Below are 24,615 nucleotides of genomic sequence, written 5' to 3'. Positions count from 1 at the left end.
AATTCTTCCTCATTGCACATTAAAAAAAAACTATATGATTCTTGCTTTGTACATTATTGATAATTCTTACAGCTAATCTAAGACTAATGTTTGCTTTATACATTTAGATAATTAGAAAATATAATCATATATGCAACAGTATCTTCAATCAGACCTCATGGTATCCAGACAGTAACCTAAGGATGTAGTGTATAGGTTCATCACAACATTACACTACACATTTGATGGTGTAGACAAAAGAAATTAACTTCCTCAGAATTAATTATATTAAATTCTAGTTCAACAACTAAATATAAATGAATGTTAATTTAAATGAACACCTGAAATAATAAACGCCCCAAATGATATGACAGAGATATGAACTGTTTAATTCTCTCTATGGACTATGAAGTAGCTCATGATTCTCCTAGCTTCTGAAAATCAACAGGCCTTCTATGTTTTATGGAATATCATTTGTTCTAGTATTTTCATTTTATTGATTCTCTATGCACATAGAGTTATATACCAACACTTAAATTTTTTCTCAAAGGGTGAATAATAAAGTCATCTTTAGGGTATATTCTAGAGATTTCATGATATTTCAACCATCTTCAGGGATCCTATTTTCAAGTAAGATCATGGCCATCAGACCCAGAAATGTAAATTTTGACCTCTTTTACTAAAATATTATTTAAATATTGACAAATATCAATGCATATGATATCAGGAGTCAGGTAGTAGATACATTTGGACTGTATTGATTATTTGACTATCAGTGGTTTTTAGCTACTTAAAAGACTCTAGGGTATAAAGAGACAGAATATATTCATGAGTTAGTTAGGAGTAGCGATTTCTGTTTATTCTTATTGAGAGCTGTTTTTTATTTGCATTTTTCATACGAGGGGAGTTTAAGAAAGTTGAGCATGTCTCCACATCAGCTGGACAATTTTAGCAGCCCTGTAGTCTACCAGTGCTCTGCAGAGGTGTTCTATGTGGTCAGAAGAACACTCCAGAAAGGTATGTCTCACAAAACATTGGAGATGTTTGGTTATTTATGTTATTTTTCCTTCATTTCTTTTAGTAACTACCATTCAAATATTATGTTTATACTCTAAGTAGGCAATCTGCAGTCTAGATTTGTGAAACTTTCGTCCAGTTTGTTGAGATTGCCTTTGTTCCAAACTATGACTTAAGAACAATGTCATCCCATTTCCGATATGAATGTTTTTCAGAAGAATATTACAATCAAGAGTACTTATTAAGGACTAGTATTGCTATATCTACTCATTTTCTCAAAATCATTAAATTCAACTATAACTAAGTCTATTTGATCTAAGTAAGCCCCAGATCAGAAAATATAATTTTCTGTGTTTCTTAGGGTACTAATGAATCTACCACTTTTTTTTTATCAAGACCAATAAAAACATAGTAATAAGATATAATCAGAATGTGCCATTAGTAAATAGGAATGTCTATCCTATGATAACAACTAGTAATAAATTTTCTTTCAACAGCATTTTAATAAGATGAAAGGTAATCAAGGATTACAATATAGTACAATAGTTTCCAGTTAGACTGATCAACTCTTTCCTGAAAAAAAAAAATGAAGTCCTAGTATATTTACTGGAACTTAAAAATCATTGAAACATAATCACAAATCACATGACCACTTTATAAGAAACAAGCACAATATCCACTCTTCAATACTGTCTTGAATTAGCTTTGGAAATTTGAAGATTTAATTGGACATCATTATTATTTTATTATGACTTAGAATAATTTATCACAGTTCATTACAGTCTTTTTTTTTGTCTTAATGACTTGGTGACCTTAGTATGTTCCTATATCTTTCTATTTATGTTATTGTATACATACATTTATATTATATTTGCGGACACAGAAACAAATAGCAAGAGGAAAACAGTTTATAAGTATTCTTTTTCGCCAGGCAGTGGTGGTGCATACCTTTAATCCCAGCACCTGGGAGGCAGAGGCAGGTGGATTTCTGAGTTCGAGGCCAGTTAGGGCTATACAGAGAAACCCTGTCTCAAAAAAAAAATTCTTTTACATGTTTGTGAGAGCTTATTATCACATTTCTATTTATAAAGATATTTTCCTACAAGTGGCTTTGTGACCTTATAAGACAAAACTATCTCTTCAGAGTGTTCTTGAAGGAATTCTACTTCCACGGGAGTTAGACAAGATAATCTGATTTTGAAGGAAGTCATATTGAAGTAGAGAAGGGAGTTACAGTCTATACTTCTTTTCTATCCCATCCATATCTCTTGCGAATACTCTGTTTCTATCATCTCCCACCATCTACCATACAAATGTAAATAAGATCATTTTTATTGACCATATTTCATTATCATTGCTTAAAACAGTGTGTAAATTAACCTCTGACCTCCTTATAAAGCTGCATGCACTCTGTATTCTGGGTCATATTTATACATTTAGTTTTGTTGTACACAACCACAAGCTTATTTTTATGAGCAACTTAATTTTAGAACTAGAGGAATGACTATCTTTTTCTACTATAACTCTTTTATAAATCACCGAGCAATTATGTTTTCAATGATATGAGATGTTGTTATTGGGCCTAGAAAACACACATCCACTATCATTGCTTATAGAAGTGATAACAATTAGGACTGTACTATTTAAATACAGACTCCAAAAAGTGAGCAGGGTTAATTTAACTAAAAGTTGGTCTCTGAGAGCTCTAAGAGAGGTATAGGGAAGTAAGACACAGATTATAGCCAGATGTGTGTAGGCATGCCAGGATAACTGTGACAAGGATGGACAGTGTGGTGCTTTTAAGTTAAGCAAGTACCATAGGTGACTAGAAGAGGAAAACACTATATATTTGAAAGACCATATGCTGGCTGGTTTTATATCAACTTGACATGAGCTAAAGTGATCAGAGAGGAAGGAGCCTCTGTTGAAAAAAAATGCCTCCATGAGATCCAGCTGTTAGACATTTTCTAATTAGTGAACAATAGTAGAGAGTCCAGCCCATTGGTGGGTGGGGACATCCCTGGACCAATAGTCCTGGGCTCTATAAGAAAGCAAGCTGGGCAAGCCATGAGGAACAAAGCAGTAAGCAGCCCTCTCCATGGCCTCTACATCAGGTCCTGGATCCTTTAGGGTTTTGCCCTGTTTGAGCTTCTGTCCTGACTTTCTTCAATGGTGATCAGTGCTGTGAAAGTATAAGCGAACTATAAGACTAAATGTGCCAGTTTTCAGGTATAGAGAAGAAAAATCAAATAAGAAGTTTATATGAGGAGTGTTAAAAAGAATCACAATCTATTTTTCATTTTTAGTATCCTACTGTAATATGTTATAAAATATGAAAGGTAATATTGATATCCTGTAACACTCATAGGCTACCCCACTGCCTCACCAGAATTCCACTATCTAGGGACTATGAGAAAGCACAGATAAGGGCAGATGGTTTGGAATGCTGAATTCATCAATCACAGAGATATATAGAGAGAGTAGGACTAGAAGAAGCCAATGTAAAGGGGAGAAATAGCAGAGTAAGGCCACAGTGGTGAGACACATTAATACTCAGAGATTATAAATCAGTGGTACTTATGAATTCCTTGTCCTAATAATACATGTCCAATTTATATAAATGTCTTGGTTTTAACAGTGTGCTAACATTTATGTCCAGAAAATAGAGATAGGGAAAGAAACACAGACAATATTCATCTGACTGTCACAGTTTTTGAACAGTGAAGTCATGTTTCAAAGTCCAATTTTTTTAACTAAAATCTAGTTCCCAATAACAAAAAAAAATGAATTGATGAATTCATTTCTTTCAAATAAAACTATCCATCCCATGTGGAGTCACCAAACATCGACACTATCGTGGATGCCAAGAAGTGCATAGTGACAGGAGCCTGATACAGCTGTCTCCTGAGAGGCTCTGCCAGAGTCTGACATATACAGCAGTGGATGGCCACAGTCAACCATTGAACTGATCACAGGGTCCCCAACGGAGGAGCTAGACAGAGGACTGAAGGAGCTGAAGAAGTTTGTGGCCTCCTGGGGAGAGCAACACTACCAACCAACCAGAGCTCCCAGGGTCTAAATAACCAGCCTGGGAACACATATGTAGAGGATGGCACAGGTGGGAAAGGAGGCCCTTGGTGGATTCCCCAGTGTGGGGGAATGTGAGGCGGAGAGGTGGGAGTGGGTGAGTGGCTGGGGGCATTCCCTCATACAAGTAGGAGGAAGGGGTATGAGATAGGGGGTTTCTGGAGGTAAATGGGGAAGGGGGGTAACATCTGAAATGTAAATAAATAAAATATCCGATAAAAGACAAAAAAATTAAAAAACAAAACAAAAAACCACTATCAGGTCTAGTAGACAACTCAGAAGGAAAAGTAACTTGCTGATAAACTTGATGAATTGAGTTTGGATCAAAGGACCCATATTGTAGGAGAGAACAAACACCCATGTGTTTTCTGACATCTACATGTGTGTTGTGGCACAGGTGTCTCTCTTATTTGTAGAGAAGATAAATATATTAGTATCCTTTTTTAAAATTTTATAGTATTTTAGGTATTTAATCCAGTGTAAAATCTACATTTCACAAAACTGGAATCCTCAGACCCTATGTCTCTTGAATACTTGTAACCTAAGGAATTCATTCATTCCTTAGAAAAGTGGAAAAGTGTGCCTTTAAATGTGGGTGACAATATTCCCACAGTCACTATGGCACTAGCTCACTAATTACCACTTCAGCAATCCTCTTAGTCATGTGAACATTTATATGACTTAGACATACATCCTGTGTCTACCTGTTCTGTAAAAGCTACCTCCAAAGCGTTTTTCTCTCCAATATCTCCTACTCATGTACAAGTTCACTTGTAATCAAGAACAATATGTTCCTCCAGCAGTTTAACATCAGTCTTTCCACCATCCCCTATCCCTTCTCCTCTGAGTGGGTTGGGGCCCCATGTGTATTCCCTGACCCTAGCACTTCAAGTCTCTGCAAGGCTAGGCACTTCCTCTCCCACTGAGTTCAGACAAGGCAACCCAACTAGAAGAACATATCCCACATACAGACAACAGCTTTTGGGATAGTCAACTCTCCAGTTGTTCAGGACCCACAGGAAGACCACACAGGATATCTGGTATATATGTGCAGGACGGCCTAGTTTCAATTGACAGGGGTGAGAAGGTGGGGCAAGATAGAGACCCAATTAAGGAATGCACCCAAGAATCAATGGGGGTGACCTTCTCTGTGACTCACAATATTAGGGATATAGAACCTGATAGGGCAAACCCCTGTAGCCAGGCATGAATGCCAGTCAAACAATAGAAGCACCAACCTACTCACAACATTTTCAACCGAAAATTTCTCCTGACTACAAGAAATGCAGGCATAGAGGATGGATGGAGCAAAGACTGCTATTGATTCTACATAGTTTGTCTTTACACAACATCACTATTTATTTTTGTGTAAGAAATGCATATTTCATATCATATTCTAATATTTCACAATTTAAATAAAGCAATACAATTTCCTAAAAACACCCATTCGCCTGTACTCCCATTCATTCCTATACTGTACTCATATAGTTTTTAATACTTACAAGACACCAACCATATTGTCCATTTTCTACTCATGTCAGTGGAATGAGGCCTTTTATTCTATATTCTACAGAAATGCCCTGTAAACTCAAAAGTGTCCTCTACTTTTTTTTTTCTTCACTGATATAATTTTAATGGCACCAGGATATTACAAATAATAATATAGTGCATAGACACTGTTCAATGGAAGGCATTAAATAATACCCAGACATCTGTGACTGTCATTCGCAACTCTGTGGGACTTCCAGTTCTATTTGCCAGTGAGTAGTATTTTGGTTTCATCTGCCATTTGCCAGAATAGATCCACATACATAAATCTACATTCCCCTTTTTTAATTGGATATTTTATTCATTTGCATTTCAAATGTTAGCCCCTTTCCCAGTTTCCTCTCTTCAAACCCCATATCCCATCCCCCCTTACCTTGCTTCAATGAAGGTGCCTCCCCAACCACCCACCCACCCACCCACTCCTGCCTCACATCCCTAGCATTCCCCTACACTGGGGCATTAAGCCTCCATGGGACCTAAGGCCTCCCCTCCCATTGATGCCAGATAAGGCCTCTTCAGCTCCTTCAGTCCTTCCCCTAACTCCTCCATTGGAGTACCTCTGCTCAGTCTGATGGTTGGCTGCAAGCATCCCCATCTGTATTGGTCAGGATCTGGCATAGTCTCTCAGGAGACAGCTATATCAGGCTCCTATCAGCAAGCACTTGGTATCAGCAACAGCGTCTGGGTTTGATGTCTGCATGTGGAATGGATCCCCAGGTGAGTTAGTCTCCCGATTGCCTTTCCTTCAGTCTCTGCTCCACACTTTCTCCCAGTATTTCCTATAGACAGGAGCAATTCTGGGTTAAAATTTTGGAGATGAGTAGGTGTCCCTATCCTTCAACTGGGGGCCATGCCTAACCTCTGAATATGGTCTCTACAGGTTCTCCCTCCTGTTTGTGTGTATTTCAGCTAATATCCCCGTGGGGTCCTGGAAGGCTCTTGCTTTCTTGGAATCTGGGACTTTTTGATTGCTAGCCCCAGTTCCTCATCCCCTATTACTGTGTACCTCTGTTCAACTTCCTGACTTTCCATACATCTCCTCCATTTCCTCCCATACCTGGTCCTTATCCTCTTTTTCCCCTCTCCCTCTTCTCTTGCTCCTACGTCCCTCCTTCCCTCTACTTCCCTTGATTATTTTGTTCTTACCTCTAAGTAGGACTGAAGCATCCACTCTTTGGTCTTCCTTCCTCTTGAGCTTCATGTGGGCTCTGAGTTGTATAGTGAGTATTCCACATTCTTTGCCTAATATCCACTTATCAGTGAGTACATACCATGTGTGTTCTTTTGTGACTGAGTTATCTCATTCAGGATGATATATTCGAGATTCATTCATTTGCCTGTGAATTTCATGAAGGCATTGTTTTTAATAACTGAGTAGTATTCCATTGTGTAAATGTAGCACATTTTCTGTATCCATTCCTCTGTTGAGGGACATCTGGGCTGTTTCCAGCTTCTGCCTATTCTACTTTTAAGGAAAACATATCTAGCCTTCTGGCTGGTCCTTTCTGCTGGGTCAGACTGCTAGTTAGTCTGTTCCCTTGAAGACACCACATCCTGAGGCATTCCAGGAGATCCACTGAACTCAGATCATTTGGTAAGAACCCTCCTGAAGTACCACAGCTGCCCCTGGGAGCCCAAAGGACTCCAATCCATCACTCCTCAAAACTCTCAACCACTGAATTTTAATCCCCTTCTGCCCAGTCCTTTCTGCCAGGGCAGACATCTAGCTAATCTGCTCTCCTGAAGACACCATATCCTGAGGCATCCCAGGAGATCTGCTACACTCAGGGAATCTGATACCATAGCCTGAGGTATACCATGATGTGGAGGTTCTGCCCTAACCTGAATAGCAGTACTTGCTGCATCAACTATTTTTGCTGTCACAGCACTTTTTGGGATTTCTTAGCCCGAGTTGGGAGTTTCACTTTTGGCCTGATAAGAGAGACCTGTGTTGAGAAATAGAAACCTATGCCTTTGGCTGCCAGTATGAGGTGGTTTAGGTCATCAGTCACATCTAGGGGTTAGGCTTATGGATTTTGCCTTTATAAGCCTGCTACCTTGCAATAAAGTTGAGCCTTGATTAGAACTTTGTCTTGGCTCCATTCTTCTCTCGTCTTTGTCCTTTAATTCCCATACCCCCATTCGAGGTACCTACATTGACTAATGGTCATGGGTCAACTGTATCAGGAGAGCCACTGCACTCAGGGCAACTGACAGCACAGCCTGAGGCATCCCAGGAGATCTGCTGCACACAGGGCAACTGAGCAACTGATAACCAGCTTGTTTGTTCCGCTGAAGACACCACAGTTTGAAGGCATCCCAGAAGTTCCTCTGTACACAGGGCAACTGGGTAACTGACACTGTTGGACTCTAAAGATCCAAAACCAGGGGATGCGCTCCCCCAGAGACACTCACGGATGGGACTCCCTGCAATAGCATGAGGCTTATTGATAAATTGATGAATTGATAGTGGCCAGTGCACCAGGTTTCTTCTGCTAGCAGGCAAGAAGAAGAACCCCGAACTGAGGTTAAGGGTAGTTTATATACAGAGTTTACAAAGATAGTTAATTACTTCTTAGACAATATCAAAAAAGATTTCAAACAGCTGTTCAAACTGAGACCCAAAAGTCCTACAACACCACAGTCTAAAGACCTCCCAGGGCCTCTGTGGCATGCAGGACAATTGAGCCCACTGACTGAAAGTCTCCCTAGAGTTCTGCTGCACATAAGGAAAGAGAAACCACATTCTGTAGGCCCCAACCTGGAGAAGAGCTTCATGCACCACAATAGCTTGACTGCTCTTCCGAAGACTCAGTCTGAAGGGCTCCCAGGAGATCAACTGGAGCCAAGGCAAAGATTAGCAGCTTGTTTGCCCTTATGAAGAGCTCCCACCCTCACCCCCACCCCAGTTGGAAGGCTCCACAGGTAGTCTGCTAGAGCCAGGGCCTCAGACCTACCAGGAGACCTGAAAAAACCCAGGGCTAAAAGAGCCAGACTCCAAACAGAGTCACTCAGATCAACAAACACCAGGGATTACCATATGGTAAGAGGCAAGCACAAGACCATAAGAAACAGAAGCCAATATATGTGGGTGGGCATCACCAGAATCCAGTTCTCTCACCACACCAAGCCCTGAATATACCAACACATCTGAAAATCAAGAAGCTGACCTAAAATCCTATCTCATGAAGATAATAGAATCCTTTAAGGAAGATATAAATAAGCCACTGAAAGAATTACAGGAAAACACAGGCAAACAGGTAGAAGCCCTTAAAGAAGAATCAAATAAAATCAAACAGGTGGAGGAATTGAATAAAGCAGTCCAAGACCAAAATTGGAAGTAAAAACAAAAACAAACAAACAAACAAACAAAAACACAAATAGAGGCAAATCTGGAAATGAAAAACCTAGGAAAGAAGTCAGGCATTATAGATGTAATCATCACCAACAGAAAAGAAAAGATAGAAGAGAGAATCTGAGGTTTAGAAGATACCATAGAAGAGATTGGTACAACTGTCAAATAAAATTCAAAACGTTAAAAAAACTCCTAATCCAAAACAGCCAGGAAATTCAGGACACAATGAAAAGACCAAATCTAAGAATAATTGGAATAGAGGAGAGCGAATCTTTCCAGCTCAAAGGACCTCAAAATGTCTTCAACAAAATCAAGAAAACTTCCCCAACCTAAAGATTTGCCCATAGAGGTACATGGAACCAGAAAAGAAAAGATTCTTGTAACATAATAATCAAAACACTAAATGCACAAAACAAAGAAAGAATATTAAAAGCTGCAAGGGAAAGGGGCCAAGTAACATTAAAAAGGTAGACATATCAAAATTACACCAAATTTCTCAACAGAAACATTAAAAGCCAGAAGAGTCTGGTCAGATGTCATGCAGACTCTAAGAGAACACAAATGTCAGCCCAGGCTACTATATCCAGCAAAACTCTCAATCAACATAGATGGAGAAACCAAAATATTCCAGGACAAAACCAAATTCAAACAGTATCTATCTAACAACCCAACACTACAGAGGATCCTAGGAGGAAAACTCAAACACAAGGAAAGTACCTACACCAAAGGAAAGGCAAGATTTTAAGCATCTCACAACAAAGTCAAAAGGAGAGAACCACAAGCACATAAAGCCACCTACAAAACCAAACGTAATAGGAAACAACAGTCATTTGTCTTTAATATCTCTCTATATTAATGGACTCAACTCAGTTCTGAAAAGACATAAGCTAACAGACTGGATACGCAAACAAGATCCAGCATTTTTATTCTTCAAGAAACAAACACACCTCAATAAGTATCTGAGACACTATCTCAGAGTAAAAGGATAGAAAAAGGTCTTCCAAGCAAATGGTCCCAAGAAGCAAGCTGGAGTTGCTACCCTAATATCCAATAAAACAGATTTTCAACCAAAAGGTTGAGGAAAGACACTTCATATTCATCAAAGGGAAAATCCACCAAGAGAAAGTCTCAATTCTGAACATCTATGCCCCAAATGCAAGGGTACCCATAATCATAGAAGAAACTTTACCAAAGCTCCAAACACACATTGAATGCCACATAATAATAGTGGGATACTTCAACACCTCACTGTCACTAATGGACAGGTCATTGAAACAGAAGCTAAACAGAGACACAATGAGACTAATAGAGGTTATGAATCAAGTGGATTAACATGTATCTACAGAGCATTTCACCCTAAAACAAAAGAAGACACCTTCTCAGCACTTTCTCCAAAATAGACCATATAACTGGTCACAAAACAACCCTACACTGATACAAGAAGATTGAAATTATCCCATACATCCTATCAGATCACTAAGGCCTAAGGCCGATCTTCAATAATAGCAAAAACAACAGAAAACCCACATACACATGGAAACTGAACAACACCCTACTCAATAATAACTTGGTCAGGGAAGAAATAAAGTAAAAAATTAAAGACTTCTTGGAATTTAATGAAAATGACACAGCATACCCAAACTTATGGGTCTCAATGAAAATAGTGTTAAGAGAAAAATTCATAGCACTAAGTGCCCTGGTAAAGAAACAAGAGATCCTACATTAGCAAGTTAATAGCACACCTGAGACCTCTAGAACAAAAAGAAGCAAACACACCCAAGAGGAGTAGACAGCAGTAAATTGTCAAACTCAGGGTGAAACCAACCAAATAGAAACAAAGAGAACAATACAAAGAATCAACAAAACCAAAAGCTGATTCTTTGAGAGAATCAACAAGGTATATAAACCCCTATCCAAACTATCTAAAGGGCCCAGAAACAGTATCCAAATTAACAAAATCAGAAATCTAAAGAGAGACATAACAATAGAAATGGAAGAAATTTAAAAAGTCATCAGATCTTACTACAAATCCTATGCTCAATAAAATAGGAAAATCTAGATGAAATGGATTGTTTTCTAGACAGATAACACATACTAAAGTTAAATCTGTTAGATTTTCCCCAAGTATCTTGGAACAGACCAGAGCAGACCAGACAGTTCCACGAGGAGGAGTTTATTTGGGGCAGAGGGAAGAGAGCGAGAGGAGAGGGAGCAGAGAAGTAGAGGAGTAGAGGCTGGCCATGATCATGTGGAGAGAGGGTGAAGGGAAGGGGGGACGGGACAGAGGGGACCTGCAGGCACAGGAGTAAGAGGGCATAAGAGAGAGAGGAGGGGGCATGCAGTCCCTTTTATAGTGGTCAGGCCTACCTGCCTGTTGCCAGGTAACTGTAGGGAGGAGCATACCTGGCTATTGCCATGTGACTATGGAGGTGGAGTTTAGACAGAATACTAACATTCCCCTATTTTGGTTTAATTAAAAAAGAAAAGTTAGAAAGTGGTGACAGCGAAGCAGGAATAGGGTCGTTGTGGTATCTGGGTACTTCCTGCTGGCATTGGGGTCGATGTGTCTTTAGGGGGAACCTAGAAGAATGGGAATGGGGGATGTTTGTCTGGTCCTGATGTCCAGGGTCTATGGAGCCATCTGAGGATAGACCAGAAGGAATAGGTCCAGTAGAAGCAGCTGTGTGTGACAAGAGATTGAGTGTCTGGAGGTTGCTTCTCTGGAGCTGTTCTGGATGTGCCTGAACTTGACAAGATTTGGGGAGTAAGATTATATTTGGGAGAAAGAAAATTTTTTCTAAGATGTACACTTGAAACCCAGAGGGATCCCAACCTTTGTTGTAGGTAGTAAGTGGGAACATTAGGCAGATGTACTTATCTGGATGGCATCTATTTGGTCCATGAGAGGTAGATCTGAGTGGGTTTCCTGTAGCTTATAAGTTTACAAAAGAGATAACAGTATGAGTTAACAACACAAGCAATCTTTATGATGAGCCTTTGTTGGATGGTATAATCGAATGTTTTATTAGAGTTAAGCAAGTTTATAGGAACCCAGATAATTTAGGACAGTGGCATAGTAAGAAAAGGAAATGTGAAGCACTTAAATGATGGCAACTGAGTTTAGGTAATGAGGTAAAAGATAATATCTGTGAAAGCTTAGCTGTCAACGTAGTCAGAAGTCTGAGAAAGAGTAAACAATAATCTACCAGTTATATATTATTTTAAAAAATGAGAGAGTCCACTAGCCAACAGTTCCCGTGGTTTTCCTAGTCTTTTGGGTGATGTCAGTTTGGCTTCCAAGCACAGAAAATGCAGGGCTTTTTTCTGTGGAATGGATACGCCTGACACGAGAAATGACTTACCTTGATTTAGCCAAGTCATATGACTCAGGGAGTCCCATTGTGTTTATTCACATATAATCCAGGCTGTATGTTCTAGGAGTCTGGCATCCAAGTCTTCTGAAACCATCTTGGGAAACTGTTAGAGGCTTTGGGAATTCTGTCAGCCATAAACATAAAAAATACTGTTAGCAGACTTCTGACAAGATTGAGAGCCATAAGGATTGGTTGTAACTGAATAGAATTCAATAGCAGTAGTAAAAATCTATCAAGGCAGGTAAGAAAAGAGAAAAGCACCAGAATAAGAAAGCTGGATCATACGGCTGGGGGAAGAGGTGGGTGGTGGGTGGTAGCTGCAGCAGGGTGGGACTTCATGCTAGCTGCTGGAAGTCGCTGCCCAGTGACTCTGGCAGCTGTAGTGAGTCCAGTATCACCGCCAATCAGCATTCATGTTAGTTGTTTTTTGTGGTGGAAAGCACTGCTAACACTCACTTTACGGTCCCAGGTGGCAGGATGCAAGGGGAAGACCCAGAGCAGAGCTAAAAACCACAGAGGGAAGGGAGCAGACTGGGTGTCCAACCCACTGCTTCAGGCGGACCGACTGCAGAGGACCAGGACCGGTGCCAGAGGAGGCGAAGGGAGCAAGCCCAGTCCCAGACTGCTGCTTTGTTTTCCAGGCAAACAGAGTGGACTGGGTCCAGGCGGCCCCGGATGATGGGGAAGGAGGGGGAAATGCGCCAAAGACTGACCCATGGAAGAGACACGCTGGGAACTACGGTCAGAGCTGGTGCTCTTGAGGCAGAGAGAACAGTCTGTCCAGGCCTGGCCTGGGGTACTCAGTGATGAGAAACAGTTCTAGGCTAGGCTAGTGAGCGTGGAACCTGCATATGTCTGCTAGAGTACAGCAATTCCCCGTTTTGGTTTAATTAAAAAAGAAAGATTAGAAAGAGGTATGGGGGTTGAGCATGTTTCATAGATAAGAGAACCTGGGGTGTGGAGTAGGCAGAACACGTGGAAAGGGGTAAAGTGAATTTCCTTTCAGTTATCAGACTGCTGGCAGTATGTGTCTGTGGATGTGGACAAAGACGATGTGCCCATTGGGTAATAGTGGCTGTTACCAAATTATCATTGAGTGTCCCAAAAGAAAAACTGGTAATGAAAGTCAGGCTCAGGCCAGATAATCAGGTTGTCAGGAGAATATCTGGGGGCCTCTCGGAGCTCCGGGATCCACCAGAAAGTAGCCCACACGGTACCAGAATTTCCAGCAGCTGCGAGAGCTTGTGGGAAGCTGGGAGCTACTTTCGAGGGGAAAAATCACCCATAGGGTCAATGTCCTAAGTTGCAGTTCAGCTAGAGGCCATGTGGACTGGGGTCATGAAAAGACAACACCTTAGTCCAAGAAGCACTGACCAGGCGCTAACTGGGTGTTCAAGGTCCCTCAAGCCGAACAAAAACTCCTTACTGATTAATATGCCAGTTTGTGCATGAGAGCTTGTGCAGTCTGGTATCTGGAAGTGTGGAACGGGGGGGGGGGGTCTACATGCCTGTCTTACTACCCAGCCCATGTGACAGAGTACCACGCAGGTGGCCTCGGCAGCTCAGCTCATGTGGTGGAAGTTTGGCAAGCGCAGGACAGGGGCAGCAGAGCTGAGTGATGGTGAGTAGCAGCAGATGAAGTCCAAGTGGTGCAGCAGTGGTGGCGGTGGCATTGTGTCCGTCCTGCATGGTCAGAGCAGCTGGAGCCGGCGGCTGCACCGGTCTTGAGGTCCTGAAGTCTTCGTATCCCAGTCACGGCACCATTGTTAGATTTTCATTGTTAGATTTTTGAGCGCATAGCTTGGAACAGACCACAGCAGACCAGACAGTTCCACAAGGGGGAGTTTACTCAGGGCAGAGAGAAGAGAGCGAGAGGAGAAAAAGCAGAGAAGTAGAGGAGTAGAGGCCCGCCATGACCATGTAGAGAGAAGGGTAAGGGAAAGGGGGGAGGGGACAGAGGGGACCTGCAGGCGTGGGAGTAAGAGGGCAAGAGAGAGAGGAGGGGGCAGGCAGCCCCTTTTATAGTGGGCAGGCCTACCTGCCTGTTGCCAAGTAACTGTGGGGAGGAGCATACCTGGTTGTTGCCAGGTGACTGTGGAGGTAGAGTTTAGACAGAATACTAACAAAATCAAGAGCAGGTAAACTATCTAAACAGGTACATATTCCATAAGGAAATAGAAGTCATTAAATTGATAAATGGGTCCTCATGAAACTGGAAAGCTTCTGTAAGGCAAAGGACATAGTCAATAAGACAAATTGGCAACCCACAGACTGGAAAAAAATCTTCACTAACCCCACATTCAATAGAGGACTAATATCCAAAATATATAAAGAACTCAAGAAGTTAACCACCACAAAACCAAATAACCCAATCAAAAACCAGGGTATTGAACTAAACAAAGAATTTACAACAGAGGAATCTCAAATGAATGAGAAGCACCTAAAGAAATGTTTAAAGTCCTTAGTGATCAGAGAAGTGCAAATCAAAACCACCCTGAGATTACCTTACACTAACCAGAATGTCTAAGGTCAAAACCTCAGGTGACAGTACATGTTGTCAAGACTGTGGAGAAAGAGGAACATTCCTCCATTGCTGGTTGGATTGCAAACTGGTACAACTACTGTGGGAATCAATCTGGAGGTTCCCCAGAGAATTGGAAATAGATCTACCTAAGGACCCAACAATACCATTCTTGAGAATATACCTAAAAGATGCCATACCAGGCCACAGAGGCACTTGTTCTACTCTATTCATAGCAGCCTTGTTTGTGATAGCCAGAAGCTGAAAACAACCCAGATACTCCAGGACAGAAGAATGGATACAGAAAATGTGGTTCATTTACACAGTGGAGTACTACTCATCTATTAAGAACAAGGGCATTCTGAGTTTTGCAGGCAAATGATTGGAACTAGAAAATATCATCCTTTGTGAGGTAAATCAGACCCTGAAGGATGCATGGTATGTACTCACAAATAAGTGGATATTAGCCACAAAAAACAAAGAGGAAAGAAAGAAAAGAAAAAAAAAGTACAGAATATACATTCCACAGAACTCAAAAAGTTTGACAAGCTGAAGGGCCCAAATGAGGTTGCCTCAATTTCACTTAGGAGGGAGAAAAATGCAGTCACAAGGGGGTAGGGATGTAGGGACCTAGGAGAGAAAGGGGATGGGATGGGGCAGGGGGGAGGGAAACATGATCTGGTATTGGGTAGAAGAAAAGGACTGAAGCCTTGAGGGCCAGCAGAAAGAATGGTAACAATCAACCATGGGAGGTAAGAAGTTGTTGGGACCCTCCAGAATGTACCAGAGTCCTGGAAGGTGAGAGACTCTCAGGACTCAACTAGAAGGATCTCAGATGAAACATTGTATAGTGGGAAGAGGGAACTTATAGAACCAGCCTCCAGCAGAAAGACAGGACGTCAAGTGAGGGATGGGGCTGCCATCTCACTTGAAAAACTCTGACTCACAATTGTTTCTGTCTGAAAGAACTATAGGGATGGAAATGAAGAGAAGTCTGAGGAAAAGAAGGTCAAGCAACAGGCCCAAAGTCGGATTCAGCTCAATGGGAGGTTCTAAGACCTGACACTATTACTGAGGCTATGAAGTACTCACAAAAAGGGAACTATCATGACCGGCCTCTGAAAGATCCAACAAGCAGCTGAAAGAGTCAGATGCAGATATTTGCACCCAACCAATGGACAGAAACTGGTGACCCATGTGGTTGAATTAGGGAAAAGCTGGAAGAAGCTGAGAGGAGGATGACCAACCCTCTAGGAGGACCAGCATTCTCAATTAACCTGGATCCCTGAGCTCTCTCAGACACTGGACCACCAACCAGGCAGCATACACCAGCTGATATAAAGCCCCCAACACATATACAACAGAGGACTGCCAGGTCTGGTTTCAGTCAGAGAAGATACACCTAACCCTCAAGAGACTGGAGGGCCCAGAGAGTTTAGAGAACTGAAGGGATGGGGGTGGGGGATGGGAACATAAAATCTGGAGTGTTAAAAAAAAGATTAAACAAAATTAAAAAAAAAAAGAAAAACATACCTATCATTTGAACCTTTGTCTTAAATTTTGAGCATCATTTACCATGAACTGTTTCTGTTTTTTTCTCTCTCAGAGTACTTCTGCATTTTGTAATGTAAGACTTTTGGGTCTCTCAGATTTGAATTTAAGATTAAAAGAACCCTACTGTCCCAGGACACATCCAGGGAGGGGCACATTCTTTAGTCAGAGGACACTTGCTGGATTAACATTCAGAGGAGGAAGGGAGAGGCTGATTAACATTCTTCAGACCACAGGGGAGGGAACCCACCTGTGGGTGAGGAGGGTCCAGAGCACTTAGACACATTCCAGGAATCAGGAAGCTGAGCCCTTAATGTAATAAATCTTGGCAAATGGAGGAAACTCCTTGTTATAATCTTTGTAATCTAGGGACTGAACCCAAAAATGTCAGACTTTGTGGTTTTCCCTCGTGAACTGTACTGTACCCATAAGTACTGTACCCAGCTCTTTTTCGGGGCTCTCTTGCCTGCATGCAAGAGAGTCCTAGTGCACTAGTTTCATTAAACCATACCTCATGTGATTGCAGTGAGTCCTGTCTGTGTGCCTTTCTGTGGGAGCCTGTCCCCTGGTTTTGGATCTTAGAGTCCAACAGTTACATTTTCAAAAATTTTCTTGTGTCCCTATTTTTTTTTTTTTTGTAACAAGATTGAGCAATCATTTTCCTCGAGAAGCTTAATAACTCAACTTTCCTCAGGAGGTATCCCTTGATTCCATTTTTCCATTAATCATATTAATTCAAAATATTAATAATATTAATATTTTCCATTAATAATATTAACCCAAAATATCTTCATCACTGTGTAAGTGATACTACCTTCATGCCCAAACATCATTTCATTGCTTGGAATAAGAATCCACATATATATCTTCCTCTCTAATTTCAGACTCCTGAATATGATTTCCTTCTTGGTGTCTTATATTACAGTTCTGGTAACCAATTTACTATGTACCAGAAGTTTTAGCTACTATAATCTACCTGTTTCCACTTAAAAAGTCATCCTCATGCTAATCATATTAGCAGATAGCAGTGTCAAAGAGCCAAGATGAATCTCTAGATCACTCTCATTTCCAGACAATAAAGAATTACATCTCAACTGACTGAGTTAACTGTAATTCAGACCGTACCACAGTCATGTTTATGCCCCACCAACCCCATTACCATCAAACAATCCTTGCCACTGTTATCCCTTACCTGTCAGACTACAGTGAATTTTGAAATTGGATTCTTGTATGGGCTCTATGTCAGGGAGTGGGATTTTAATTCAACATTTAAAAAAAGTAGTTGATTATTCCCAAAACAGTTGTGCTACTATTAGACCATAATATCTTACAGGAAGGTTTGTATTGTATTATTGACACTGGGTATATAGAATTCTTTTTAGACATATAAAATATTCTTAAGGCTTTCTTTATAAAGACATGGAGAAACTGAGCCATGAAACAAGTTAAGAATGTGGACAGGCTAGTTACGGGAACTGGCTAGAATGCAAGATAGCCAGGTAGAACCAAGCTGAGAACAGCAGTGACAGGGCAAGGCTGAAGTAACAGGGCAGGACCACATTCTTGAGGGAAGATAAGTGTACAAAGAGTTTTCACCTGACCCTGACTCACATAGGTTGGGTTCCTTTGGAATGTTCCACTATTTTTATGTTATGCCACCTCAACAACCCCTCACCCCCTCCCCATTCCTTGGTTTGTGGTTTTTCCCTTTAAAAACCCCTCTCAAACTGGCTGTCGGGTCAATTCAGCTCCTGCATGGGCATATGAATTGACCGACAGCTAGCTGTCACACCCTAATAAACCTTGCTATTGCTCTGGTACACGGTGTCTCGAGCAGATTACTGGGTGGTCGTGACTTTCTGAGACTTGAGTGAGGGTCTCCCCTCTGGGTAGGTCTTCATAGGTCTAAGGGTTTATAACTGGATGATAGCAAGGATTACCATTCTCTTCCAGTAGCATCTAAATAACTCTTTCCTCACTATGGACATATGAAGCTTCTAGTGAGACACAACCTGTACTTCTCCATGTTAAATGACATAAGTATTGTTGTCTTCAGAAACAGGGCCTTTACATCAGGTTGTGCAGAGAAATCAGTCATCTTGACAATGGGCAATAATGCTGAAATGATCAAGAACCTGAAACTAGATAGGTTGTGCTGCTGTACTAACAGATCAGTAGTATCCCAGATCACAAAAGCAATGACAAAAAAAAGACAACTGCAAAAATAATTCACATAAGCTCTCAATAATTAAAATAAATTTTCATTGAAAATTTAAATTTGGGGAATTGAGTTTTGTTTCCCAAATGGCAAATTAAAAACTACTTCAATAAACAATTTGAGAAAGTTTGGATTCAATATCAATGGGACATGACTTAACATCATGATAACAGTTCTAGAGTTCTAACATCTGATATTGTTTTGAGAAACAGTTGGCCCACTGTCATACAAAAGTTTCACAAGGTACATAAAACATCCTCTCTGCTGAGCCCCTTAACTCTAGCCTTTCCCTAGTATGTAGTCTGGTAGGATTTTTGCATCAGAGCCTGTGGGCCAGAGGGATGTGGCGGCTTCTATGCTTCTCAGAAACACAGGTTTCCCAGGTAGTAACAGCTGATCTCACTGACCAGAGACTTGGGCTTGAATTCACAAGTCTTCCCGAATTCATCTTCCCTAGAAATGAGCATTCTAACTTGTGTGTGTGTGTGTGTGTGTGTGTGTGTGTGTATGTGTATGTGTGTGTGTGTGTGTGTGTGTGTGTGTGTGTGTGTGTGTGTGTGAGAGAGAGAGAGAGAGAGAGAGAGAGAGAGAGAGAGAGAGAGAGAGAAAGTAATATCAGGCAGTGAAGTTGGGAGGGAGAAGAAGGATGAACATTGCTCAGGTTGGAAAGATAGAGGGAGAATGATGGAATCATATAATATTCTAAAAACGAGAAAATAATAACCAGGCAGTGGTGGCACATGCCTTTAATCCCAGCACTTGGGAGGCAGAGGCAGGCGGATTTCTGAGTTCGAGGCCAGCCTGGTCTACAAAGTGAGTTACTGGAGAGCCAGGGCTATACAGAGAAACCCTGTCTTGGAAACAAAACAAAAAATAAAAAAATAAAGATAGCATCTTGTAGTTCAGTGGTAGAGTAGAGACTTAGGTTAGCAAGTGCAATGGCTTGGATCCAACACCCTATGCTCTAAAACAAACAAACAAAGCGTTCAAGAACATATCCTACTGTTACAGTTAATCTGTTAGTGAAGCTGGCTATTTCGTTATAGTTGGTAGGTGCTGGGAGCCTCCCAGCCCAGAGAGGGTAGTGGCAGGGCACAGAGTAGGACTCTGGTGATGGCTTTAAAGTCTGAGGGTCTCAGGGCTTTCTGCCTCTCTGTCCTGTCCTGAAATGCTGATGATAACTTCTAATAAGTCCTAAAAACTTCTTCTGAGCGTAAAAGACTGCATGTTTAGGTGATTAATACCTGTAGCCTAACAGCAGAGGATTAGGCAATGTGGTCTTTGTTCTATCTCAGCAGAAACTGCTGGGCCCTGACTTATGCCTGAAAGTCTGAGGTCGCAGGAAGGAAAAAACACTTAGAGAAGTTATCATAGAGTTTATTGCTAAGTGTAAAAAGTTTCCTATGAAAGCTATTTAAGAGGAAAAGTGGTAAGGCCCTAAGTGGGGAAAAGAAAAAAATTCTAACAAAGAAAAAATTCTAAGTGAAAAAATTCTAAGCAGTGGCAAAGGAAAGGATGAATGGCTCCTAACGACCCTCTACATCTATGACTACTCTACTCTACTACTACCATGAGTACTACGACTACTACTCTCTTTGTCTTTGTCTTCAGTACTTATGCATCTTTCAGAGTACATGGTCACATGTTGTAAAGTTCTTCACAAGTTCACACCAAAATTCAAATCATAAATTGAAATAGAAGCTTACAACAAAGAATGTTTACATGCATATCCATTAGGAGTAATTATCTGACTAAACATCCATCACCTATCTAGCTCCAAAGGTTCACTGAAGGTTTAAAACTATAACTAAGAAATTAGTGAAGTTTTGTGTAGATAAACCCAGGCAATATTTTCTCTTATGTCCTAACACCTATAATAAATCATGAGTTCCCTTTTAGTGACCTTTGGTTAATTGTTTTACAGCCTCTTGGAATGTGCTCTGAGCAGGAGAAAATCTGATTACTATCTAAGGGCAATTCACTGATGACACTCGAGAGACTGGCAGAGTTCTCATTGCAGTTTTGACTGTCTGAAAGGGACCTAATAGCAGTCCTGCTATAAAAAAAAAACTTAATAATCATTGATATAATTTTGGGAATCCTTATAGGATCATCATTAAGACTTAAGAAGTCATCTATTTGTCTATGTAGCATCACTACAAGACAGTACATCTTCATGGATCTGCAGAGATCTGCTCCAAAGGGGTGTACTATTGCTTAGTGATTGTTACATATGTTTAATAATAATAATAATAAAATAATAATAGGAAAAGCATATTAATAGCAGGAATCTTTCCTAAAATAAGTCCCCCACAGCATTGTTAGATGAGGACTCACTTTGTCGCAGATTATAAAATATTCCAAGGCAAGCGTTTCAGGACGATCACCTGCTGATCATAACTTGTCCCATTATGGCTCCTGACAGGTAGGTATTTGCATTTCCTCTTTTGTGAATTGTCTGCCTGTCTCCCTATCCCATTTACATACTGTTTTCTCATTTTTTTGTTGATTTGTGAAAATTGTTTTTATAATCTAGACAATAACACATTTGTTAATTTTTAATATCAAACATGACTTTTTATGGGAGGTAGAGAGAGGGGGTAACCTGGGAGAGAGAAAAGTGGGGGAGGGGAGAAAAAAGGGGGTCAGGATCAGGTACTGGAGGGGACTAGGGAGAGGTACATAGGGTCAAGAAATTGAATAAAAAAAATGTAGCAATGGGGGATGAGGAAATGGGGGTAGCCACTGGAGTGTCCCAGACACCAGGAAAGCAAGAGGCTCCCAGGACCCAAGGGGGATGACTTTAGCTGAAATGCTTAGAAAAGGGGAGAACTTGTAGAGACCACCTCCAGTAGAAAGGTATATGGCCCAGTGACAGATGGGGCTGCCCACTCATCTCAAAGTTTTTAACCCAGAGATGTTCCTGTCCAAATGAAAGACTGGGGCAAAACTGGAGCAGAGACTGAAGGAGGTCCACCTGGGGACCTCCCCACCTGGAGATCCACCCTATCTGCAGACACCAAACTCAGACATTGTTGCTGTTGCCTAGAGGCCCTTACTGACAGGAACCTGGTACTGCTGTTCCCTGGGAGGTTCTGCCTGCACCTGACCAATACAGATGCGGATGTTCACAGCCAATCATCAGACATAGTTCAGTAGACTGGAGGAGTGGAGTGGGATTGAAACCCCATAGGAAGAACAATGTTGGCTGGCTAGACCGCGCATTGCTCCTAGAACTAGACCACCAACCAGCCAAAGAGAGTACAGGGAGGGATCCATGGCTCCAGATACATATGTAGCAGAGGATGGCCTCGCCTAACATCAATGTGAGGGAAGGCCCTTGGTCCTGTGGAGGTGGAAGCAGGAGGGGTGTGGAGGGAGTGGGTGGGTGGCTGAGGAAGCAGTCTCATAGAGACAAAGGGGAGAGGGGAGAGGGTAGATGGAATGGAGGTCACGGGTTGTGGAGAGGTAACCTGGAAGATGGATATCATCTGAGAGGTAAACAAATGGAATGATTAACAACAACAACAACAACAACAACAACAACAAAAACCTAATTTAAAAAAGGATTCTCCTTTTGTTCGTTTTATTGGTGTGGTGATTGAATTATGCTTGGCACTGGGTGTGATACTATCAGGAGGTGTGGCCTTGATGGAGGAGGTGTGTTTCTGTGAAGGCAGAGCTTTGAGGAAATACACACACACACACACACGTGTGTGTGTGTGTGTGTGTGTGTGTGTATGTGTGTTTTCAAGCTCTGCCCAATTTAAGACACTTGCTACTTTCAAACTGGGAAGCAGAGGCAAGTGGATAACTGATCTAGGCAAGCCTAGTCTATAGAAAGTTCAAGGGCAGCCAGGGCTACACAGAAAAACCTCATCTGAGAAAGGATCTTCTTACCTGTCTGAGTCCTAATTCAGAGAAGACTGTGCTCACCAGCTCTTTACCTGAGCCTACTCAGCTACCTCAGGACCAACTTGAAGCTGAAGAAAGAGCAGGATCTCAGAGATCACTGCAGACCTGGCTGGTCTCTTCTTAAATGGACCCTCCCCGATATGAATACAGGAAAGGATGGATTCCCAGCTTGTTAGAAGATATTGGAGATGGTGTTGCTTTCCCAAAAATCCATGTGGCCCAGTATCCTCTGGACATGGGGTGAAAGAAAAAATTGTCGAATGCACTGGCCTTTCAGTTGGATCATGAAGGGAAAATTAAATACAATGCAATTGCTCGACAGGGACCATCCAAAGATAAGGTCATTTACAGCAAATGCGCTGACCTCGTTCCAAAGGAGGTTATGAATGCTGATGACCCAGAGCTGCAAAGGTCAAAGGAAGAGACCGTTAAAGAGATCACAGAAAAGACAATAGCAGCCTTGCACAAGTTACTATCAAGGAAGCTTGGTGTTTCCAGGCCAGTTCCTGCAGCTGGCAACCTGGCCTCTGCTTGGCACATCCAATACACGTCATCTCAGCTAGGAGGAGCATTCAGTTGTGGAGCTAAGCAGAGGGTTATTCGGATGGTAGAAATGCAGAAAGACACAATGGAGCCTCTGAGATTCAGTATTCATAAGAAACTTACTCGGGGGCCACCTTCTTCTCCAGTACCTGTAATGGACTCTTCTAGGAAGAAGACTGTTAAAGAGTGGCAGGAGTGGAAGATCCTTACCTGTATCTCCAACTTGGAAGAATTGGATAAACGGGCCGCTGCTGATGGAGGAGGACTGCAGCCTATACGTATCAATGCAAACTTTCCCAAACTGGCTGAAGCGCTGTACCTTGCTGAGTGGAAGCCTCTTGAAGGTGTGGAAATGCTAGCCCAATTGGAGAAAAAGATGGCTCAAAGAGAAAAGTAGAAACAGGAAGAGAAACTTAGAAAAATGCCCAGAAAGCCAGAGAAAGGAGAGCTGGTATGAAACCCCTGTGGAAAAAGAGGATGGAGAAGCCCAGGAAAGGGATGAAATCCGTCAGAACAGGCAAAAAGAGAGGCAGCACAACCGGAACCTTTCCAAGGCAGCACCTGAGAAGAGGTCAAAACTACAGAAAAATGAGAATCGAGATATCAGTGAAGTCATTGCTCTTGCTGTGCCCAATCCTCGAACTTCCAATGAAGTCTAGTATGACCGAAGGCTCTTCAATCAATCCAAGGGTATGGACAGTGGGTTTACAGGTAAAGAAAATGAAATTTACAATGTTTATAATCAGGCCTGGAGAAGTGGGAAAGATACGACTCAGAGCATCTCTAGGCCCAGTAAAAACCTTGACAAGGACATGGACCGCAATGACCGCAAAACCAGGATAAAGACCAACAGATTTGTTCCTGATAAGACGTTTTCTGGTTCAGACAGTAGGCGAAAAGGCCAAGAGGGATCAGTTCACTTTGAGGAAGATCCTTTTGGTTTGGACAAGTTTTTCCCAGAATCCAAATAGCACCGTAGTTCTAAAAGACCCTCTGAAAGCAGTAGCCCCAAGAAATATGGCTATGAAGGCAAGAAGAGAAACAAGGAGCAAATAGGCCTCTTGAAACTAAAGCTAACATATCCAATAGATGATTGCCTTGTCTAGCCTCCATGAGAGAAGATGTACCTAACTCGCAAGAGGCTTGAGACCTCAGAGAGTGGGGAGGCCTGGCAGGATGTGGTGTGGGGACATGCTCTTGGAACCAAGAGAGAGTTTGAATGGGATGAGGAACTGTTGTGGGGAGGACCTGAAGGGGCATAAAGACTGGACTGTAAAAGACAAGATTAAAGATAATAAAGAGAAAAGAAATAAAACCATGACTTTGCTTTCTTTTTTATGTAATATTCTACTTATTTTAAATTTTATTTTTTACTTTATTATTTTAGAGTCTTGAGTTAGCACAGATTATGTTATAATCCAAAATCCTCCTGCATTTGTTGCCATGATGATAGTACAGGTATATTCCTAAATACTAAGATTGCATTGGATTTTAAAATTTTAAAATG

The 24,615-nt window shown here is 41.5% G+C and overlaps 1 pseudogene; it reads left to right on the top strand.

Moving 5' to 3' along the window:
* Window positions 1-902: 902 nt before the first annotated feature.
* On the top strand, window positions 903-24,164 carry LOC114622540 (annotated as a pseudogene).
* The last annotated feature ends 451 nt before the right edge of the window (window positions 24,165-24,615 follow it).

This window comes from Grammomys surdaster, unplaced genomic scaffold (genome assembly GCF_004785775.1).
Source record: "Grammomys surdaster isolate TR1022 unplaced genomic scaffold, NIH_TR_1.0 189, whole genome shotgun sequence".
Taxonomy (NCBI): Eukaryota; Metazoa; Chordata; class Mammalia; order Rodentia; family Muridae; genus Grammomys; species Grammomys surdaster.
This window is presented reverse-complemented; position numbering and strand designations above follow the sequence as displayed.